The 24154-nt window shown below is 40.7% G+C and overlaps 1 protein-coding gene across 7 annotated transcripts in view; it reads left to right on the top strand.

Moving 5' to 3' along the window:
• Cacnb2 (calcium voltage-gated channel auxiliary subunit beta 2) overlaps positions 1–24154 on the top strand; it is a 359301-nt gene that overhangs the window by 211215 nt on the left and 123932 nt on the right. The window lies entirely within an intron of this gene.

Here is a 24154-nt window from a genome sequence, read left to right as displayed (position 1 = left end):
CTTTCATCTTATATCACTTGATCACGGGCTACACACTGGACTCTGTCCTCAGGTCAGAAGGCTGTGGAAGTCTTCTGGAGAGAGAAAAATAGCACTTGATCTAACACGCTTGTGTTCGGGCAGAAAGCCAGGTGGAAGTGGATTAGTCAGCTGTTTAAGATTCCACTGAGGACACAGGAGAGGCTAGAAGACTAAGGTCATTGTGTCTTATTTGTATTTGTGGTTGTTTTGCTTATTCTTTTACAGGTAGCTAGGGGGCAGTTTTAGGACAGTATCATGACATACTAGGGCAAAGGCCTAAGAACAGAGTAATGGGGAACAGATGAGAAACAAGACAGTAAGTAGCTAGAGGTACCTGCCCTAGAACATTCCAAAAATAGGTTCATTAGCTGCACAGTGTATGCAGACTGGCAGGGTTCCGAGCGTTAAAATATGACATAACCATTCGAGCCACATGGGGTTTCTTTCTTCAGAAGTCACTTTGAAAACAAAGCTATTCCAGACTGTCAGGGTGCTTAATGTCCTACTGCAAATGCCTTGTGGTGATCTTTCTAGATCTGCAGTCCTTGAATATGAAGATTTTCATAAACTTTTCCTGTAACTTTTCTTTTCCATGGCAGAAAAAAAAATACCATTTTTAAACTCAAGACTTCCTTTGGAAAATGGGGTTTCATAAGTGATTGACCATTGAGTGTTATTCTATATATGACTTGTTCTTGGAATAATAAGTGAGATCGTATGAATGATTATATAACATGAATAAATGTAACTCCTTTCCTGTTTCTTTTATCCTGTGAAAGCACCTCTGCTAAACATTTAGCTCACACTGGCGAGCAGAAAGGTCACAGTGGACACCTATGATCAGTTGATCATGCTTCCTAACACTGACCTGTATCTCTCCTCTGAAGTGTCTCATCCAAATAACACCCAGTTTAAATATGTTAAAAACTAAAACAAAATCCATATTTATATGGTTTACATGAAGCCATGGGCTTCTGCACCTCACAGATCCCAGGAGTTGTGGGTGTTAAGATGTTGCCCCATCCCATAGCTGCTGTGTTAGTATACATTAGGATTCCTTCCTGGAGGGAGCCCCTGAAACAAGAAGTCTGAGCTTCAACCCCATTTCTTCAGGACTGTTGATGCCTCCTTCACCTGAGTCTTCCAAAACTATTCAGCATTGACTTTGACACCTGCTCATTATAGACTCACCCACCAGGAAGTCCAATCCCTGCTTTCAGGCTCCTGCTCTGTACCTCCTCAACATCACTGGTTTTAAAATTCCTCCAACAAGCCAAGTTCTTTCCATTTCACAGCTCTTGATGTTAGATTGTGCTTAAATGCTCTTCCCTGACCCTCCAATCCAATTTTGTTTTAAAAATATTTTATTCTGTGTGTATAGATACTTTGCCTGAATGCATGTCTGTATACCGTGCACGTGCTTGGTGCTTAAAAATGTCATTGGATCTCTTGGAATTAGGATTTTAGATGGTTGTAAGCTCCTATGTGGATTCTTGGAATCAAACATGGGTCCTTTGGAAGAACAGCAAGTGCTCACCACAGCCGACCCATCTCTCCAGCTCCTCTCCTCTCAACCTTTTATGCACTCAGATAGCCTTTCCATCTTACCACCCAGAAGACTCAACTCTGCTCATACACTATGGATTTGAATGTGTAAGTGTGCTGGTATGGTAAAATAGTTAATCACACCACTGTAGAAGGAGTATCTATGAGACAGCAATGTAAATGCAGGGTAGTGGTGATGTGTAACACAACTGTGGCCATTGGTGGCAATGCTTATCTATTCTTAGTAAAATTCTAAACAAATCGACAATTGCTTTTCATGGAAATTTTGTTTCTACAAAATCAGGTATATGTTATACCTAGGCCAAAAGCACTGTGTCTTTGGGCAAAATAGAAGTAAAGTCGAAGGTCAAATAATTGTCTAATTTCTTTTCATAAGACACCAAGCGGACCTGTGTATCCAGAGTCATTCTGTGGCTACATGGGATGGTCAGGTTTCCTGTGGTATGTTTGCATCACTGGCTACTCTTTGCAAACGGTCTGTAATGCTCTTCCATTGCAGAGATAAACACAAAGGTTTCAACAGACTTTAAAACCAGCCTTTTCAGTCCTACCACTCCAGATATAAGATCCACTGAGGGCAAGAAGCTCATTTACCCTTATCAACTGTAGAAGCCTTCATATCTAGGATACTATCTTCATCAGAGGAATGAATGTCACATGTTTAAGGCATAATGAATGAAGTTTCCCAAGTAAGTACATGGGAACGGACAAGCACTTTCATTCAGTCAATAAATATTTACCGAGAAACTGCTCTGTGACAGGTGCTGTTGGTATACAACAGTGAATGAAACAAATTCCCGTTCTAATGAGCTTCCTCTCTCCGTATGTGAAACAGTCTTCTGACTACAATGTGACACCTGGATTTCCGTGAAATGTGATGATGATCTTGGCATGTAAAGTCTTCTTTAGTTCAGAATACTTACTATATATAGTTTAGCCAACTGACTGAAGCAGAAGACTGCCTAGAGACACAAAGCAGCAGAAGGAAAGGAGGATTGAGGCAAGAGATGGGACTTATGCTTAAGAAACAAACAAATAGAGATGGGGTCCTAAAAATAGCCTGGTTATTAACAGATTCTTTATGTCTGTCAAAAATTTTAATGAGATATTTTCTATCATACACAATACAAACAGCAATATCAGAAATGCTTCAGATAACCTTCTTTTCTGTGTAGTGTGTGTGTGTGTGTGTGTGTCTGTGTCTGTGTCTGTGTCTGTGACTGTGTGTCTGTGTATGGGTGTAAATGTGTGTATGCATGTATGTGCTTGCATACTTGTGTGAAACTGTGGAGGCCAGAAGGTGACTGGATTTTTTCTTCATTTGCTCTCTGCCTTGTTTTTTGAGACAGAGTTTCTCACTAGACCTGGTACTGAATGCAAGGTTCTGTCTGTTAGTGCTGACGGTACAGATGTGCTCAGCTATTTATGTCAGGGTCGGTGACCCAAACTCCTGTCCTTATGTTTGCATAAGAAGCACTTTACCAACTCAGCCATCTCTCTAGATCGCTGTGCAGTCCCCCAATACTTTATCTTAACCACTCTCTCTTCTTTTGCCTACCTTGGTAACCTATGTCTTGAAGGTTTCAGCCTTGAACTTTATGTAACCTAGCCTTAAATACTCTTAAAAATGTCCTATCCTATTCCTAGAAGTTCAGCTCCTTGAAGTACATTTCACTATGGATGCTGCACTGCCATTATCAGATCTAAGTCAAAATTATTAATTGTTCGTTCCCAAACCAAGTTCTACTTCTAACTTCCATAATAGTACTACCACGTATTCATGCAGATCGAGGCCAATTTGTCCAGTGATCAGTGGACCCTGAATGTTTCATCCCATTCACTTGCTGTTGCAACTGAATGGCTGTTCTTTTCAGCCATTTTTTTTTAGTAATTTTTTTTTTTTACTTCTTACTCACAATGCCTCCCCCTCCTCTCCGTCCTCTTCCTTCTCTCCTTCCTCTCCTTCCTCTATTTCCTCTCCTTCCTCTCCTTCCTCTCTTTCCTCTCCCTACTCTCCCTCCTCCACCTCTTTTGAAGTTAGGGTCTTACTGTGTGCCCTTGACTGGCTTGGAGTATAGACCAGACTGGCCTCCTCTCTGGCATAGACACGGAGATAAACCTGCTTCTAGCCTTGAGAATCTCACCAGAATATACAAGATATACTTTTAATTACATTTTACTTACTTATTTTGTGTGGGCATGCCTGTCTGTGACAAATACAGCCATAGAACACATAAGGAGGTCAGAGTACAACTTGTAGCATCAGTTATATCCTTCACCACACAGGACCAAGGGATCAAACTCAGGTGGTCAAACTTAGCAACAAGTGCGTTTAGCCACAGAACCTTCTCACTAGCTTTAAAGCATTTTTAAAAATTCCAACTTACTTTGTTTTTATGTCACAATTATTTGATGACCAGTTGTGTATAAGTCTAGGGGGATTTGGGCTCCCCTAACTTTCTCTGTCTTTGTGTTGTTGTTTCCCTCAAGTAACACCTGAGGTTGCACATCATTTGGACTCAGCGATGTGCACAACCTCATCTCTACAAACCCTGAATCTGTGCCATATTTGGTCAAATTATTTCTAATTTAAACATGATGGCTTTCTTGGAAGAAATTCTGTCTTTGAACTACAGCGATGTCTGGCAAGGGTTTTGTCATAATTTTTTAAAGGCTATAGGAAAATAAAACCTTCTTTTGAAGTATTTCTTTGTATTGGAATGTTGAGATAAAATGTAACATTGTGACATTCTTGGTATACACTACCTGAAATTTGACAGAGCCACATTCCTCCTCATTTAAGGTCCAGTGTATCAACTATTCAAGATTGTTTTCTCTTTTCTTTTTTTCTTTTTTTTTATACAGCCTCCCACACAAAATACTCATAATTTGAAACAGACATAGCTCAAGAAAGAAATACATGTCTTTGTTGAAGCCTAAAAGAATTCGCTTATCTGGCTCATGAAGATAATGAGATCCAGTAAATTATAAAATAGCTTCCCTTTATAAACTAATACTTCAGGTTCCTTGAAATTCTTGGGCAATATTTTCACCCATTGAAATATACCTTTCTTTGTCAGGTCATTTCACCATCTACCTGAGCCACTAAAATGTAGGATAGCTCTCCATGAAATTGCAGAACCTTTTGTAGGTGTGGTATGTGTGCATGTATGTAGGTGTGGGCATGTGCACATATATAGAGGGTAGATGAAAATATAGGGTATCTTCCTCTATCGCCTTATTGCCTTGAAAGAGCATCTTTTACTAAGAAGTTTGCTGTGTGGGCCAGACTGGCTGACCATCACACTTCTGAGATCTTCTATCTCCACCTCTCAATGCTGGTATTACTGGAACTTGCCTGACTTTTATATGGGTGCTAAGGATTTGAACTCACATCCTCACTGTTGCATAGTATTTAATCAGCAGGAAGGTAATTTATCTGTGGAATTAGAGTCTCTTGCAAATGTCTGCTACTCTCATAAAGACATTTCTAGAACCACTTAGAATCTGTAAGGTGTGCATGGGATATGACATTGTTGGGGAACATATTTTGGTGATTTAAAAAAAAACTATTTAATTGACAAGTAACATTCTATCTGTTTTTAAATCTATTCCACACTTTTAAACATTTTGTTTGAGTTCTTGTCAGTAATTAAGTACAAGGCAACTTACTTCCAAAGGATTTGACACAAATATTCAAATGTTTCTGACACAACTTACATGTGTTGTCTATTTCCATGCACTTTGGATGATTTATTGTCTTCAACTTGGATTGGAAATAGGTTTCAGTATCCTCATCTTCTCAAAAGATGGTTTTTAAAGTCCTGGTGAATATTAAACTATAAGTTCGTCTTACAAAGAGTTTAATTCTCCAGTGAAAGAATATCTGTTAAGTACAGGTGAAACTGATTAAAGTGAAAGCTATCACTGGACACTTGACTTGTCCCAGATCTTGGTGATTACACAGTTGTCTGTGAAACTGCACTGTAAGCTATGCTGTCCTTAAACACCAAAGAGCGTTTAATAGTTTACCACTAGGGAGAAGTTTATGTTTTCATAACTCTACTAAGTTACATAAAAATCCACATTAATACACAGAAGGAAATGAACAGGGGACAGCCTCCTGTTTTGTATAAGTAAATAAAAGATGAGATTACACTTAATGAGTTACAGATTTTTGAAATTGTTCAAAGGTATTTTAAAACACGCATCTTTACAAGTGTTGTATTTGATTAGTATTTAATAATATTGCTTATCCCCTTATCTTAAGAAATAAAAATAGTCGCTGGGCTGTGATGGCACATGCTTTTAATCCCAGCACTCAAGAGGCAGAGAGAGGTGGATCTCTGTGAGTTCGAAGCCAGCCTGGTCTCCAGAGAGAATTCCAGGACAGCAGGAGCTACATTCATAAACCCTGTCTCAAAAAAATTAGAATGGTCATTTGATCTGATTTCAGAAATATTTATAAGTTCTAAGTTATTCTAACAGTAAAGGGGAGCCATCAAAACACAAATCTAGATTTACTGAGTTAGTCTTTGAGGCTGGCTAATTTGGTTGTATGCTTTATTTGGCAACAATTTTATAATAAATTTTAAAATAAATTTAACAACCAAAAAGATAATAATAATAATGATAATAATAAAGAAATATACCTAGAGAGGCGGCTCAGTTTTTGAGCACACTTGTTGCTCTTTCAGAGAGCCTGAGTTTCATTCCCAGCACCATATGGCAGCTTACAACCATCTGAATCTCCAGTTCCAGGGACTCCAATGTCCTCCTCTGATACCAGGCATGCATGTGGAACACATACATACGTTCAGATAAAACACCCATATACATAGAATTAAATAAATCTATACTTTTAATCTAAAAATAAATGAGTTTATATTAAGGAATGAATTTAAAGCTAGGCATGACGGTGCAGACCTTCAATCCCAGCACTTGAGAAGTAAACAAAGGTGAATCTCCGTGAATTAAATGCCAGCCAGGTCTGCACAGTGAGTTGCAAGACAGCCTAAACTTCATAGAAAGACCTTTTTTCAAAAACAGAAATAAACAAAACAAACCCCAAACCTAAAGAGAATGCACTTTAGCTTTCTGATAATACTCCATGGAAAACAAACCCTGGGCTAACAATTTAAGTCAGAAGGTGGAGGTGCTTGCCACCAAGCCTGATGACCTGAGTTTGTTTAGAATCCACATGGTGGCAGGAGAAACCTGAGTCCTCAATTTATATTTATTCCCCAATCTAGCCCTTAACTCTTCCCAGATGCATCCACCCCTATCTCCCTACCCCTACTCACGTATGTCCTCGTTATTTTTTTTTAACTCATCAACTCCAATTTGGCTGCTCATATATGTCTAGGTATGCAGTCATCCTTTGCATGATGGTCAACCTGCCAGGATCCATACCCTTAAAGAAAACTGACTCTCCCTTCCTGAGAAGCCATCAACTGTCCATAGCTCCTTAGGTAGGAATGGGAGCTCATGAACCCCTCCCACTCCATGTTAGAATGTTGACTGGCTTGGTCTTGTGCAGATCCTGTGCAGACAAGCACAGCTGCTGGAAGTTTGTGGATATAATGGTCCTATCATGCCCAGAAGACACAGTTTTGCTCTGGTCCTCTATGACGTCTGATTATTATAGTCATTACACCCCACTTCTACCTGAGCCTTTGGGGTGGGCATATGATACAGATGCCCGATTTGTGACTAAACACTCCCCTGAACTTAGATAGTGTGCCCATTTAGTAGAATAACAGTAGTACAGTTTACACCTGGGTCTTGTGAGCTCTCCAACTTGAGTTCTTGGTTATACATACTGTTATCAGGCATGTATTTCCTTCTGTGGAATGGGCCTTTAATCCAATCAGAAAATAATTGATTACCCTTGCTTTGGTAACCCTTAATTGTCAACCTTACATAGCCCAGAGTCATTGGAGAAGAGACTCAATTAAGGAATTACATAATCAGGTTAGTCAGTAGGCATATCTATGAGGGATTGTTCAATTATTAATTGATGTAGGAGGGCTCATCACACTGTAGGTACCACTATTCCTCAGGCAGATGGTCCTGGGCTTCATTTTTTTAAAAAAGCTAGCTAAGAATAAGCAAATATGCAAGCCAGAATGCTTGGTGACTTCGTGACATTCATGCCACAATTACACTAGTGCACATAAATTGCCATGGTACCTATTATCACAGTACACAGGATTCACAACTAAGTAAGACAGTTGATACTTCTTCTTCTCAGTAGCCTATTCAACACTTTTGAGGTGCTAGCCACCAGAGAGAAAGTTTTGTGATTAGTACTAGCATGATTTCTCAACGTGACCAATGGATATAATATCTGTAGCAGATACTATCAAGCTCAGGTAGGCAACCAAGAGCAATAGCAACAGCCGGTACTGTTTTGTGTTCTTGTAAACAACTTCTATCAACAACTGGAAAGGAGGTTTTCTACCCATATCTTCCACTGAGCTTTTATTTGGCAACCTGCAGTTTCTATGATATGTATAAGGTAGTGTGTGTGTGTGTGTGTGTGTGTGTGTGTGTGTGTGTGTGTAAAATAGTAGGCTTCAATATGGCATCTTTGACTATCATCCTTTTGGGTACTTCTCACCTGCCTTCCTCTGACATTTCCTCCCTATAACTCCTCTTTTCCCTATTTATATCACTTGTGTTATTCTGTTCCACCACTCTTAAGTTCTTTCTTCTTTCTTCCCACCAACTGTCCCTTTCCAGTCTCCTGGACTCTGCAGATATTCCAGATTAAAGATTCTACAAATAACTAATATCCAAATGCGTGAGAACATGCATCGTTTTGTGTGTGTGTGTGTGCGTGTGTGTGTGTGTGTGTGTGTGTGTGTGTGTGTGTCTGGGTTACCTCACTCAGTATAATGTTTTCCAGCTCCATAAATTTACCTGAAAATTCCACAATTTCATTTTTATTTATAGCTGAATAAAATCTCTTTGTATGTAGCTATCACATTTTCATTATCAAATCATCATTGTCTGAGCATATTGTTTCTATAGACATCGTGAATATTATAAGAGCTATGAACATGGATGAGCATATGTCTCTGTAGCAGGGAATAGAGTCCACTGGGTATGCGCCCAGGAGTGGTATAATCGGGTCATATGGTAGATCTATTTCAAGTTATCTGAGGAATTTCCAAGATGATTTCCACAGTGGATAATTTTGGGTTTTTTCTTACATGAATGCTGGCAACCTGAGCTCAGATCCTCATGTCTGTACAGCAAGCATTGTACCCACTGAGCCATCTCCCCAGCCCAGGAAAATGTATATTGAGGAATGCTGTCAGTGTTGCAAAGAGAGCATTCCTGAAAATGAGTTCCAGGTTTTTAATAATGTTTTTTAATAATTCTATGAATGTCTTAAAAAATGATTTCCTAGAATACATCCCAAAGAATATTTTAGGAATATAAACATTCATTAGTTAGCCCTAGTGTGTTTAAAATAGACACCTGTTGCATGATTGTGCACAGGAACCAGTTTCTCATGAATAATTTGCATGTTTTACATAATTTGAGAAACCATATGCTCTGGTTATAATGAAGAAGGAGGAGGATTTAAAGCCTGCGCTCATGTTACACAATTATAAAACCAACACTGCACTTGTTACAAAGTTACAGAACCAACACTGCACCTGTTACAAAGTTACAGAACCAACATTGCACCTGTTACAAAGTTACAGAAACAACACTGCATCTGTGTTACAGTCACAGAACCAACACTGCACCTGTGTTACCCAGTTACAGAACCAGCACATTGATATAATAGAGTGCTGACCTTTATTGTCATGACCTCAGGAAGAGGAAGGATATCACATCTCTTTGAAATGTAGAGTTTTTGTAAGTTGATTATCATTTTGGTTATGAGACCAAATTTTAATTATTCAAATGGTAAAGTCAGAAATATATAATATTTTTAAACTGGATGCTGGGCATTTCTTTTAGAGTTTATATTAAAAATGCCAGACTTATGCTACTGAAGTTAAATTTTTAAATATTAAAATGTACAAATAATTTTCATTACTTCTTATACTTCAAAAATCCTTTTTCTATTTTATACCCATGAATAAAATATTGCTTGTGTTACTTCTTATTCCTTGTGCTGACTGGTCATTGTTTTTGAGGATTTAAAATGTCCTATATTTTGCATGTTCATGAAGTAGAAGTATAAGGTGCTAGTATTTATAGGAAGAGGAGTTTGTGTGCATATATGCATGTACGTGTGTGTGTGTGTGTGTGTGTGTGTGTGTGTGTGTGCCTGTAGAGGCCAGAGGTCGACACCAGATACCTTTCCAGCTTTCTCTCTAGCTTACATTTTTTGAGTCAGTGTCTCTCACTGAACCTAGAGTTCACAGATTAGATCAGTCTGGCCACAGAACCCCAGGTAATGTCCATCTTTCTGCCTCCTTGGCACTGGTGTCAGAGAAGTACACACACACACTTACATACATGAAGTGAATACTTATGGTTTCTTTGGAAAATCAGTTATGTTTGATGGTGTTGCTGGGAGAGGCACAACAGAGAACTTCTGGTGCTCCTGCTGGTCCTGGTCACTCCTGCTGACTCACATAGATTCACCGGAAGGCCTGCCTGTTTCTGCTGGGTCTTGCCAGCACTGCTGATTCGTATTTGTTATCCTGACACTACCAAACCAGGCTACTGGTATATTCATGAAGTGTTTGCAAGTGGATTGAGCTACTGCTGCTAATTCCTGTGAACTAAACTGCTGATCTCCTGACAGTACAGGTTGGATTTGCACCAAAGAACAATTTCTAAACAGGTTCACTTCTCCCATATCCTAATAACCTTTCTTTTCCGCTACCCCTGGTGTGTGATGAGCGAGAAGGGAGGTTAAATCATTTAAAAACCTTATTAAAAGTAGGCTTTGTAAAAGCCAAGCCTACACATATGCCTTTTTATATGGATTCTGAGGATCTGCTCATGTCCTCACGAGTGCATGGAAAACACTCTATCTGACACAGCCGTATTCCCAGCCCTTGGGTGCTATTCTTAATACATCCATAGCAAGACTTTCATTTTTGTGGAAAGGTAACTGTTTTCCTCTAGAGACAGTCTTATTTTAAATGAGAAATACATATGGATATTTCTGCTCCATGCCAGCACCCCAGTGAGAACACACAAATTTGAATCATATCCTTAATAAGAAGAGTCTCATTGCAGACAAGAGCAAGGAATGCAGAGACTGGGGTGGGGAGGGGTTCTCACGATGCTTAGAATAAATAATGATTTAGTACTCACCCCTAAACAGGACATTTCTAAGGCCTCGGAGCATTAGAGAAGAAGTGAAAAGAATATGAGAGCTAAAAGCTAAGGTGAGGGTCTGTGAAGATCTGTCTTCTGGGTTTGATACACCCATTGCAAACACAATTTTATGTCAGCTGTGGTTTTCTGGTTCTGCACAAGACTGAACCTTGGAGAGGATTATTCAGCCTTAACTACTGCTGAAGTATTAGTCACTGTTACACACTTGGGGAGGGATAGTCACTCTCTTCAGTTGTATACCAAACAATGAGTCCGGCAGGGCCCAAACTCATGGCTGAATAAATGATACTGAGTAAAATGAGTGAATCACAAAACAAGCAAAACACATTATGGCAATAGGACCTGTTGGGAAAATTGGGGACTGATGGAGTGGAAGGGAGATAGGAGACAATAGAGAATGAGAGTGTATAGAATACACTGTATGTACATCTGAAACTATCAAAGAACTAATTTAATCAGCACAGATGATGACTTTACATCAATAAGAAACACCCTAAAACACGCCCCATTTCAAAGGAATACCTTATACATTTTGTGGTATAGATTTACTAGGAGATAGGCGGAGTAAGCTCTGTTCTTCTTAGCCTCAGCTTCCCTCAAGACCAGCAGAACTTAGTTCAGCTGGTGTCCTCTCAGCACAGATCTGTGTCCCTATTCTCTCCCTGTTGAGCTTGAACACTGGCTTGTCCTTGGAGACCTATACTTGCTTATAGGGAGAACTTGTGTACCTCTTGGATGATATCCTGCATGGATTTGGTGAGTTTGGTGAAACACTTGTGTACTGGCTGTGTCTGAGCTTTCTTTTATGTCTTGTGACTCTTGTTGAGGCCAACAACCATGGGCTTAGTTTAGAGCCATACCTGCTACTCTTCTACAGCATGGCAGCTGCCACAGAAAGGGTGTTTCTAATGCTACATTTGAAATAACTATAGTATGTCTTTCCTTGTCATGTTGTGTTAAAGGATGACACTAAGCCAGCAGTGGCAGTTATGAGAAGTGATACTGTGTGTGTATAGGCTACTTAGAAATGTGTAATCCTTTGTGAGGGGTAAGATACTAAGCACGTAAGTCATCTACACAAGTAGTCTTGCACATGGAAATTGTTACCTGTTGACTACTATCACAACCACCATTTTAGATGCACACATTGCCAAAGAGCATCTACCATTGCAGGGGTGTTGGCTTTTTGTTGACTGAACACCACACCCAGTAGAGAGGTCTCTTAGGCAGGTTTTCAGTAGACTTAGAACCTGTTTTATTGTTCATCTTCTCCCATAACGAGCCAGATAGAAATTTCATTAAATGAATGCTATACCAGTTCCAATTTGATTTTGTCAAATGAAAGTTCAAAGTTTCCTAGCTCCTTGGTGCTCCCTAGAGAACTGTCTTTCTAGTACTGTGATCACCAGAGAAAGGAGCTCACAGGCAGGGTCTTCACCTCTCACCCTTTGCTGCTGCCATCTCTTTCTTAGAAGCCAGGGAATGATGTCGTTAGCTTAACATCTGTACAGCTGTCCTTGAGGACTCTCAATGTTAATAGCATCAAAGAGACATATCCAAAAGGTCACATTGCATCCAGTGGAATGAAAAATTACAAATGCAAAGTCAAGACAGCTTCTTCTGGAAGGCTCTTATCTTCTGTGATGAGAGGGGATGCCTGCCCTTTTCCGTTTCATTTTTCCATTCAGTAGGCATTTATTGAATGCTTACTATGAACCCCTGCTGCCTTCTCCTGCCTTGTTCTTGGGCTGACCTGTATATGGAGGATGTTCATGTGTACGTCTAGTTGTTGCTGTTGTTTTACAATGCTGAAAACTGTGCCCAAGTCCTTCACTTGCTGAGCAAGTGTTCTGCCACTGCAGAATAGCAACAATCCTCCATTCAAGTATCTTCATCTCAACTCTTGTTTGTCTCAGTTAAGGTTAAGCAAGGTAGCTTTCCTTAACAGACCCACTGTAGTTGAATGTGAAATGCTACACACCAGCTCACCGATTTGAGTGTATGGTTCCCAGCAGGTGGCACTGTCTGGAAGGCTTAGAAATCTTAAAGAAATGTACCCTCCTTGGAGGAAGTAGGTCACTGGGAATGGGCCTTGAGGCTATATAGCCTGGGCTCACTTTCTGTTTACTTTCTGCTTCCTGAATATAGATAACAGTGGGACCGGCCAGCTTCCTGTTTCTGTGACATTTCTTCTCTGCCTGCTATAATGTCTTCCCTGCCATGGAGGACAGTGTCTCTCTAGAACTATAAGCCAAAATAAACCACCCCTCTCCCTTAAGCTGCTTTTGTGGGGATATTTTGTCAGAGCAATAGAGAAGCAACTGATTCAAGAAAGGGTGCTGAAAGGGTGTTAATGGTAATTTTGATGGTAAGACCTCAACCTGCTGGGAAATGGTGTTTGCTGATGGTGATATTGGTAATATCAGCGACTATTTGCTGAATACTATGATGAGCTATATATTAGTATTTGTATACATTAATTATTCAAAAAATATTCTCATGAAAATGGCATATAAACACTATAAGATTTAGAGGATGTCGAGAGTAAGCTCAAGTCTACATAGTAGCAGAAGCAGAACCAAAACATGGGCCACTTGACTATTAAGCCCTAATTCTTTGTTACTGCATGCTGTTCCCTTCACAACGCCATGTTCATTGTTCACTTCTTCTCTCATGTCTTTGATACTAGTATATTTAACTCAGACTTTTAAACCCTTGGGAGTTTGTTTTGGTTTAGTTGGGTCCAGTTTTGTTCAGTGAACAGGGTAATATAGTAACTACATCCCCTGACATAGTATTTACTTGGAAAGAATTATTTTCCAAGTAGATTTTTTCTGAAGTCCATGTGTCTTTGGCCTAGACTTGTACTGTCTTTCCAAAATGATCCTGATGTTGCTTCCTGGGAGCATCCACAGTTATAAAACAAAGTAAAGATATCTAGACAAGATCAAAGTGGTGTGGACATTGTGAAAAAGTGTGTAAAGGAATCCAACCAAACATAAAAGAGATGAATTAGCCTTTCTCTTTCTCACTCCACGATACATCGTCATAACTGTCGATGAATCTCAGGGTATGGTGTAACTAAGGTTGTGAAGAATGGCAGAGAAGAAAAGAATGTGTGTGTGTGTGTGTGTGTGTGTGTACACAGAAGATGTGAAGTAACATTGTGATTCAGGTTGGAAAAGCTGCAGAAGTTATCTAGAAGGCCATAGTAAATAGTTCTGTTTTCAGTGACTGTAACAAATATGTGTGATAAGTCAGCTTATAGAAAAGGTAATGAGCCGGTCACAGTGGTACATGACCTTAACCCCAGAACTCAGGAGACAAAAGCAGGCAAGTCTCTGTGAGAGTACATACTGAATTCCAGGCCGACCAGTGTTATATACTGAGGCTTTGCCTCTAAAGGGAGTGTGTATATGGATGTTCTGCCCCACAGTTAAGTTACAGTTGGCCATTGTTTCGGGACTGTGGCATTACAATGTATCACAGAAGAGTCATACTGTGAAAGAGAGTCATTTACCTCATGAGTAGTTTTGAAAAAACAGTAAAATAAGTAGCCTGAGAGTTCCCCTTTCCTTAGAAGGCATGCTCCCAAAGACTTAGAAATAACCTCTAGCTTCCATCTCCTAAGGTTTCCACTCCCCCGTGTTGATGTTAAGTGGGATCTAAAGCTGTTAGCCCATGGTCTTAGAGTGGCATTTACAATCTTTAGCTGTAGCACCCAGGTAGATAAGAGGAGGAAGATTTGAAAATGACTTGTGCTTTCTGAGATTTCCAGAAAGGTAGAGAAAACTTGAGGAGAAGGTGAGTTGCTGAAGAAATATAAGGTAGAACTGTGTTGCTTTCTGAAGGAGAGCACAGAAGACCTGGCTTCAAATGAATATGGGGAAATGTTTGCTGGGGATAAGAACCTTGCAGCCTCAAGTAGAGGCAGTACCAAGTAATGAAAGCTGATATTGCAGCCTGGATAATATGTATTCATTTATTCATATTTCATATTTGGTGGTAGTAGAGAGATGGTTAATTTCCGAGTCTATTTAGCCTCAGAAAAATTCCCTCACCCTAGAGTTGCATGTTCTCAGCCTCTGGGAGCCAGGCTTTCTTTCTGAACACTCTACGCTACTTTTCCAGTCCACTATCAAAAGCTTCCAAGCTCCAGTAGAGTCACTCTCTTTTACTCAGGTGGCAGTTTTCTAACACAGCCCACTGCTGTCTATATAAGATGGGACAGCTGCTGTATAGATTCTATAGCTCAAAGCAAGTCTCCTTCCTCTGTCCCCTTCCCTCCCTCCCCAAGTCCTGATGGAAGATACTGAGGAATACTGTCTCATGATGCCAGGCATTAGATCCTCCAGCATTCCACAGAAGACCTGCTTGATGGCTCACCATCTGCTGAAGGAAAGGGGGGGGGGGCCGGGGAGGTGGGAGGGGGGACTGGGAGCCACTGAGAAAAAAATGGATCTGAATAATCCTTCAATGACCTTTGTTACCTACCAACCTAGGTTTTCCTTATTCTATGAAGTAGCTTAGTAGCTTGTTTTACTGAGAATTTCATGTTCTGTGCAATAACGGTAAAATAAGTAGCCTCAAATAGCACATAATTGAGTGTTTGCATTAGAAACATGGTTCTTACACGTGTTATTTACAATCTTTGTCTCTGGGTACTATGTCTTTATGTGTACCTGGGTGCTATCTCTTTGTTATTTTCCATCTTAAACAGCCTTACAGCTGTTATATAACCTGGCCAATGCCACCCAACTAAGAAGTGCCAGACTATATATTTATTGAATGGCTGTAGCAAAACAGATAAGGTCTGGGAAGATGGCTCGTTGGGTAAAGTGGTTGCTGTCATCCATGTAATAGCCAGATGTAGTACATGAACCTGTCACGCAAGTGCTGGGAGGCAAAGACACGTGGATCTCTGAGACTTGCTGGCCAGCCTCTGTATTTGAAATGGTGAGCTCCATGTTCACTGAGAAACTCCGTATCAAAAAATAAATTGGAGAAGAAAGCAATTGAAGAAGACACATGATATCAACCTGCCTATGCATATGCTAGCACAGATGAACATACTAGTATACATGCATATATCACACACACACACAAAGTTAGTAATAAATAGCTGACAGACTTCTCTTCAAGATTTAGCATGATAAAAATTAGAAAAAAAGAAAAGATTGTTTTACTTTTGCTATGGAATGTCCCTTAAGGCCAGTGTGCTAAAAGTTTGGTCTTTAGATTGGCATTATAATAAAGAAAAGAAAAATCTAAGAGGTGGGGTAAAGGGGGAGGCATTTTAAACCACTGAGGGTGGATCCAGGTAGAAATTATGGGACAGTGGACTCAGCCACTGTTCAACTTTCTTTCCTGGAGCTGCCTGTATATCCTCTCCGTGTCGATGGACTCCGCCACTACAGGTCTGAACCAAAAAAATCTATGGGTATCTTTGGGTGAAACTTTCAAAATGGTGAGCCCAAATAAACCCTTATTCATTGAGAGATGAGCTTGTCTTAGGTATTTGTTACAGAAAACAAAATCTCACTGGTGCAGAAACCAAAAGTGACTGGGGGAGCATGTTTCGCAGTGTTTCGTCCTATTTCATTTTGTCCTGTGACTTCAGCTTCTCCAGCCTGAATGCCATAAGGAGAAAGAGTTCTTACTAAGTTGCTTTCAGTGTGATCCTGAGGATGAAGCCCATTGTTCAGTTAATCGTTCCTTAGCTTTTAGAAGAGGTCTTGTTTACCTTTTTCACGTGAGTCTTCTGATCTATGCATTGGGAAAATGTCAGGCCTTTTAAACTCAAAAAAAAAAAAAACCTTCTGGAAAAGATTTGTTTCCATAAAGAAGCTTGATTTTTATAGCTTAGAAATCATAAGTGGTATTTATTTATCAGAATATAAAATGAGCAAGCAGTTGAAACTTCAACTTTCTTGGACCCTTCCTTAGAGGGAATGTGCCACTCCCTGTACTCTGAGTAATGACTGATACTCATAGGCCTGAGTGTGGCCACCAGTAGATAAAAATGCCGAAGAGTGAATGTCTGAATACTGTTGTTTCTACTGTGTGTGTGTGTGTGTGTGTGTGTGTGTGTGTGTGTGTGTGTGTGTGGTGTGTGTGTGTCTGTGTGTGTCTGTGTGTGTGGTGTGTGTGTGTGTGTGTGTGTGTCTGTATGTGTGTGTGTGTGTGTCTGTGTGTATTATGGGGGGGGGTGTACTATACACATGGCTGATGCCTGTGGCAGCCAGAAGAGTGCATTGGATACCCTGGACTGGAATTATCAATGGTTACAGACCATCATGTAGATTCTGGGAACAGAACCCAGGTCCTCTGCGAGAGTAACAACCACTCTTAACTGCTGAGTCATCTTGAAGAGAACAGCTCAGAGCCTTTGGAAAATTCTGCCAGACCCACTCCCTTCTCAGAAGACAGAGGTCTTAGAGCACTTAGGCACCTCTCCCCTCCAGAAGGGAGAGGCTAATTACTCTCCTCAGGAAGACCACAGCGGGGACAGACCTCTGACTACCTGCAGAGAAGAGAAGCTCAGAGCACATTCCTCAGCCCTTGCTACCTCATTCCCTAAGGATCAGTCAGTTTAAAAGTCACACTGTTCTGCCAGTCACTTTGTGCCTAGTTAATGTTGCCCTATTCTACCTCTGAAAACTGTATAAAAACTGGCCTAACGGGCTGCCCAGGGTCGGGTCGTTGTCACTCCTTTGAATGCTGGAACAATAAACTCCTCTTGCTTTTGCATTGGGCTCCCTGTGGTTCACTCAGAGTCCTTGTTAAGGCTAGTCAGAGTCTTACAATCAATCATTCCATCCTCCTACATTTTTTGTTGTTGTTGTTGTTGTTGGGTTTTGTTTGTTTGTTTGTTTGGTTGGTTGGTTTGGTTTGGTTTGGTTTGGTTTGGTTTTAGCAGTAAAGACATGGTTTTGCAAGAGCCTCACTGAAATCTGGAATTCACTGCAGATGTCACTTTGGAAACAGCATTTGACTGAGGACTGTGAAAAATCATACTTAACAACAGGATCAGTAACCCCAACTCCTTTATTCCAAAGTTCTCTTAAAACTGTCTACCTGGGTCTAGGAATGGACTAGAAGCATCATAGATGTGAAGGGTCCTTGAACATCACCCCGGGCTCTTTGGAAAGGAGTTAATCTGGAGCATCAGGCTTTGGTTGTGACAGGTCCTGCCATTGGGGAGATGGTCTAATTAGAAAATAGAGTGTCAGGCCTAGAGACCAGGAACCATGGGAGAGCCAAAATCACAGAGACTAGCAACAAAGAACACCCAATCTGTCATCACCATAAACTCCTCAGGACTGAAGGCAGTGTTGAAGTATGTCACTGTTCCCTGAGAATGCTTATACTCAGCTAAGGACTGTGTATGTGGTGATGTGTCCACATTTAATTCTGAATAAGTGTTAATTAGATGTGTTAGTGAAGAAATGATCCATAACCTAATACACTCACACAACGTGAAATTCTCTCAATGATATAATATGATAACAGGTCCAGTATGTGTTTCTCTAGGTTTGACTGCTTAATTCAGATATATAAATCCATTAATAACTGTTAGGTTTGTGGTATCCTGGTAGCTGCTGTCTACCCGTCCTTAGCACAGGACCTGGGAACTAGGCTAGTTTGTTTCATTGTGATCTTCAGCAGAAACATGAATTCATGCTTTCTTTGCTCCATTCTGCTCCCAGCTGCCCAGAACCAATTTGAGTAAGTTGCAGTGTCTGCTGTTGCTGTGTTGGAGCAGTAGACAAGCCCGGTGCACAGAGGAGCCCTGGATTTCATTAGCAAGCCGTTGTTAGCTCGCTTGACAGACTTGCTTTCTTTACAACAATTGTTTTTGTTAAAGCTTACTCTATTTCTACCCCAGTAGGGTTTGTTGTTGTTTTGGGTTTTTTTTTTTTTTTTGAGTTTTTAAGGTTTTTGAGTCTTTTAAAATCATGGTGTGTGTGCGTGTGTTCGTGTGTGTGTGTGTGTGTGTGTGTGTACACGTGCACCATAAGTTTATCATTTTTACTTATTTTGTGTGTATGATGCTTGGGATTGAACTCAGGGCTTCTTGCATTCTAAAAAATATTATACTTCTGAGTTACACACCCAGGCTTTTTAACCATTTTAAAGTGTACAATTCCAGGCCATTAAAAATGTTCACACTTTGTATAGCCATCCTTTCCACACACCTCCAGGTTTTTTTATCTTTCTACCTGACCCTCTGCCCCATTAAACACCGTTTTCAAGTTGTCTCTGCACAGCCCAGCAGGCCTAGCAGGCCCAGCAGGCCCAGGCAGCCAGCATTCGACTTTATTGTCCATTTATATAACAGACATTATACTGTATTTACTCTTTTGTGATTGGCCTATTTTGGCCTACATAACATCCTCAAGGATCACCAGAAACTTTCCATTTTAAGAATATGTTGTTAGGATTCAATCAGGTTAAAGGTGCTAATTCAAGAACCAATGATATTCCTAATTTCCTAATTCTATCTAAAAGTATTTTTGGATGTCAGGGCAAATAGCAAGCAATATTTTAATTTTGCCTTTATTTTTGCTAAAAATCAGAGTTTTGGAGCTGGGATCATGGCTGAATGGGTAAACTGCTTGCACAGAGACCTGAGCTCAGACTCCCAGTAGCCATGCCATCTGGGTATGATGGCATCTGCTTCAGCACTAGAGAGTGGCAAACCCCAGGGGATTACTGGCTATTCAGTTCAGCCTAAGCAATGAGCTACAGGAGAAGTGAGAGACACTTTCTCAAAAAATAGGATGAAAGTGTAATTGAAAATGATACTTTACATCAACTTCTGGACTTCACAAAGCAACTGCACAAGTTGAGTGTGTGTTAATACACACATACAGACTCAGACACACACACACTCAGACACACATGTACTCACATACAAGTACACAGATACACAGACATACACAGAGAGACACAGACATATGCACACACATTTTTGAGGTTTGGTTTAGAGAAAAAAAGCATTGCAATATTTTAAAGCATTTCCCATCCCTACAAAATAGAGGGGAAAAAAACATACCGACTGTGGATCTTACCCTACAAAAAAGCATAAACTTTCTCCCTACAATTCAAATTTTATGTTAATTAGTACACACACACACACACACACGCACACACACACATATAAAGAAAACTGTAATGCCCTCCCTCTGTGGAGGAAATGCCCCCAGGAGCTAGTCTGAAGAATAAGAGCAGCTGGTTTTCCAAAAGTAGAAAGACATGAGATCAATGGAGTTGTTACTACTAATTGCTGAGCGCAAATCCGCAGATGCCGTTCCAGCTGGGGAAATTATACCTCAGACCACTGTCCACTGGCTCTGTTGTCAGCAGTAACAAGCAGGAAGGCCTGCCTCTCCTACATAATAGACATTGCATTCTAATATGATTTAATTGATAACAGAGCTTGGGCTGTGGAGGAACAGTACTGTAATAGCGAGCTTTGGGCTAATGAAAACTAGAGACAGAAGTAAGGCCTGAATATATAATTTCCTATTGACATTCGTTCATGGGAGCTTTACCTGTAACTTCAAAATCTTGTTGGCACGAGGCAGATAGGATCCACTGATCTCAGGCTCCTCTGTGAACATTCTGCATCAACCCTGTTTGACTGAATTCTTCATGGAAAGTACAAAAAGGATAACCCAAAAAGGATTGAACTTGCTTGGTAGAAGGAAATGTTAATGTTGCCATTTTAAGCAAATCTTTACACGCTATCTGTGGTGGATTTATTTGTCAGTTTGACACAAGCTAGGATCACCTGGATTTGGGGGAAGGAGTTTCAATGAAGAAATACTTAAGAGGGATTGTATTAATTGGGTTTGTTGAGATGGAAATACCCATCCTGAGTGTGGCTGGCACCATTTTTGGGGACTTCTTTTCTTCTTTGCTGCCTGCTCTTGGCTGTGACATCAGTATAACTGGCAGCCCTAAGTTCCTGTTGCCTTGAGTTCCCTGCAGTGATTCTGTAACCTGAAGTTGTGAATCAAATAAACCCTTTCTCTCTCATGTTGCTTCTTTTCAGTTAATTTTTATTTAATGTGTCTTATGGTTTTGCCTACATGTCTAGGTGAGGTAATGGAGTGACAGACAGTTGTGATCTGCCATGTAGGTGCTGAGAATTGAACCCAGATTCTCTGAAAGAAGTCAATGCCCTCAACACAAGCGTGCCCCATGTTGCTTCTATCAAAGTATTTTATCACAGCCGGAGAAAATAAAAAAGACAATATCCCATGGGAATCTGATATTATGATCCTCAACTCACTGAAGAAATCTACAAACTCTTCAGTAGACTGAAGCAACAGTAGCAACAGAAACAGACAATCAAAACAAATGCTCTTATTCACCAGGATGGTCAGTGTTGACTGGCAACTTGACAGTTGAAAACTCACCTGGGAGATGGGCCTCCAGTGGTGCTAGTGAACAATTATTTTGGCTATGTCAATTAGGGTGAACAGGCTCAACCACTGTAGGTGGCACCATTCCCTGCTTAAAATCCTGGGCTGTGTAAGAGATGAAAGAGACCTGAGCAGAGGCATGCATTCATGGTGGGTACTTTGTAGCCAGATGCTTGCAACTCCTGTTGCACTGCATCCCCAACCCCCACCCTTTTGCCACCCCAACCTCACTCTTGACCTGTGAACCAGAGCAAATCCTTTCTCTCCTGGGTTAGTCTTGTCACAATATTAATCACAGCAAGGAGAAACCCAGACACCCAGTTTTAAATGCCCCTTCAAAAAATAAATAAAAGTCAAATAAAACTGAATAATAATAAAAAGACAATAGTGGGTATTTCTGTTGATTACAGTTAGAACTCTATCTACAGTTGATCATTCAGAGGAATATCTATTGGCTAGTTTTTTTCTCATTTGTGAGACAAAATAATATTTGCGTTATGTTGAGCAATTTTATATATCTGGTGTTTGATGGGACAGCTTAATGTATCCTGGATTTTCTAATATGAATATTATATACCCATGGCACATTTCTTGCTGACCAATCTTGAATTTGGAATCTTTTAATACACCTAACTTGATGTGACCCAGATTGTCTCTCCCTAAGTCTCCCAAAGGTAGCTAAGCTGCTTAAGGAATGAATTAAGTCTATTAGGTCACTAGGGTGCTCTGCGGCACTTTATTGCTGAACACACCACACTTGATAGTGTTTTTCTATCCAATTCCCTGATCGGGTAGCCTATTTTTAATATTAAAATCTCTCAGAACCAAAGTCCTATCTTTCCGGAAGGTCAGAATTTTAGAGCAGTGTATTGCTGACTCATCCGGCCTGCTTCACCAATGCCAACATCACCTAATTGCCCAGTAAGAAGAGCTCTGCTTTTGATGAAAACTTGAATAATTAGTTTACATAGTTTAACGAGAAAATATTTTAATATTTTAGAACATTGACATTTTGTGTGTAAGCACCTTCTTTCAATTTCTAATTCCTTACCTGACATAATTGCCACATCTGCCTTTACTTTGTTACTCTGTTCCACAGTGACTGGAAGGTCTTCGAGGAGACTTACTTGCTCATTAGCTCCTTTCGTTACTAGGGAAACATGTAATGGAAGGTTAAGCCAACCATTTAGTAAAAATACGTATGTGTACACCATCTTGGCCACTCTTGATCAAAATCTATGTTCAAGATTGGTGTACTGGCTGGTTTTGTGTGTCAACTTGACACACGCTGGAGTTATCACAGAGAAAGGAGCCTCCCTTGAAGAAATGTGGCCATGAGATCCAGCTATAAAGTATTTTCTCAATTAGTGATCAAGGTGGGAGGGCCCAGTCCATTGTGGGTGGTGCCATCCCTGGGCTGGTAGTCCTGGGTTCTATATGAAAGCCAGGGTAAGCAAGCCAGTAAGTAGCACCCCTCCATGGCCTCTGCATCAGCTCCGGCCTCCAAGCTCCTATCCTGTGTGAGTTCCTGAACTGACTTCCTTTGGTGATGAACAGTGATATAGAAGTGTAAGCTGAACAAATCCTTTCCTCTCCAACTTGCTTCTTGGTCATGATATTTTATGCAGGAATAGAAGCCCTGACTAAGACAATAGGCATGGTGGTGCAGGCTAGTGACCTCTGGTGGCTACTGTAGGAGGGTCTTCAAGTTTAAGGCCAGGTGGTATTTCAGAGTGAGTTCAAGAATGACTTGGAATTCATAGTGAGTTCAAGGGTAGCCTGGGTAACTTAGGGAGGTCCTATGTCAAGTAAAATGAGACTTAAAAGGGTTGTGAGGTAGCTCAGAGTTAGAACATTTGCCCAGCATGGGCTAAGCCCTGGGTTTACCACTTAATACCAGAGAAAAGAAATCAAGGTGTTTTTTATACTTCATATTAGTAACAGAAGCTTTTTGTTCTCATTTGCAGAATTGATAACATTTTTTTTTATTGGATGATTTATTTACATTTCCTATGTTGTCCCCTTACCCCATCCCCCACCACCCCCTCGGAACCCCCAATCCCCTCGCCCCTCCTCCTTCTTCTCTGTGGATGTAACCTCTATCTACCCCCCCACTCCCACCTCCCCACCCTCAAAATTCCCACCCCCTGGGGCATCCAGCCTTCATGAGGTCAAGGTTCTCTTCTTCCACCTATGCCCAGCAGGGCCCTCCACTTTTACATATTCAGCTGAAGCCCTGGATCCCCCCCTAAGTGCTCCCAGGCTGGTGGTTTAGACCCTGGGAGCTGTGGTTGGTTGGTATTGTTGCTCTCCTCATGGTGCCGCAAATCCTTTCAGCTCCTTCAGTCTTCACTCTAACTCCTCTATTGAGAACCCCATGATCAGTTCAATGGCTAGTTGTGAGCATCTGCCTCTGAATATGTCTGACTCTTGAAGGCCTCTGAGGAGATATCCATATCAGGCTCTTATCAGCATGCACTTCCTGTCTTCCACATCAGCATCTACCTTTGGTGATTGCACATGGGATAGATACTCAGGTGGAGTGGTCTTGAGACGGCCCCTCCTTCAGTTTCTGTCCCTCACTTTGTCTCCATATTTGCTCCCTTGAGTATTTTGTTGCTCCTTCTAAGAAGGACCGAATCACCCTCACTTGGTCTTCCTTCTTTATGGGCTTCATGTGGCCTGTGAGTTGCATCTTGGGCATTTCAAGGTTCTAGGCTAATATCCAATAATCAGTGAGTGAATACCATGTGTGTTCTTTTGTGATTGGCTTACCTCACTCAGGATGATAATTTCTAGTTCCATCCATTTACCTA

This window comes from Grammomys surdaster, unplaced genomic scaffold (assembly GCF_004785775.1).
Source record: "Grammomys surdaster isolate TR1022 unplaced genomic scaffold, NIH_TR_1.0 146, whole genome shotgun sequence".
Classification (NCBI taxonomy): Eukaryota; Metazoa; Chordata; class Mammalia; order Rodentia; family Muridae; genus Grammomys; species Grammomys surdaster.
Note: the sequence above shows the minus strand (reverse complement) of the source record. Positions and strands in the feature narration are given on the sequence as shown.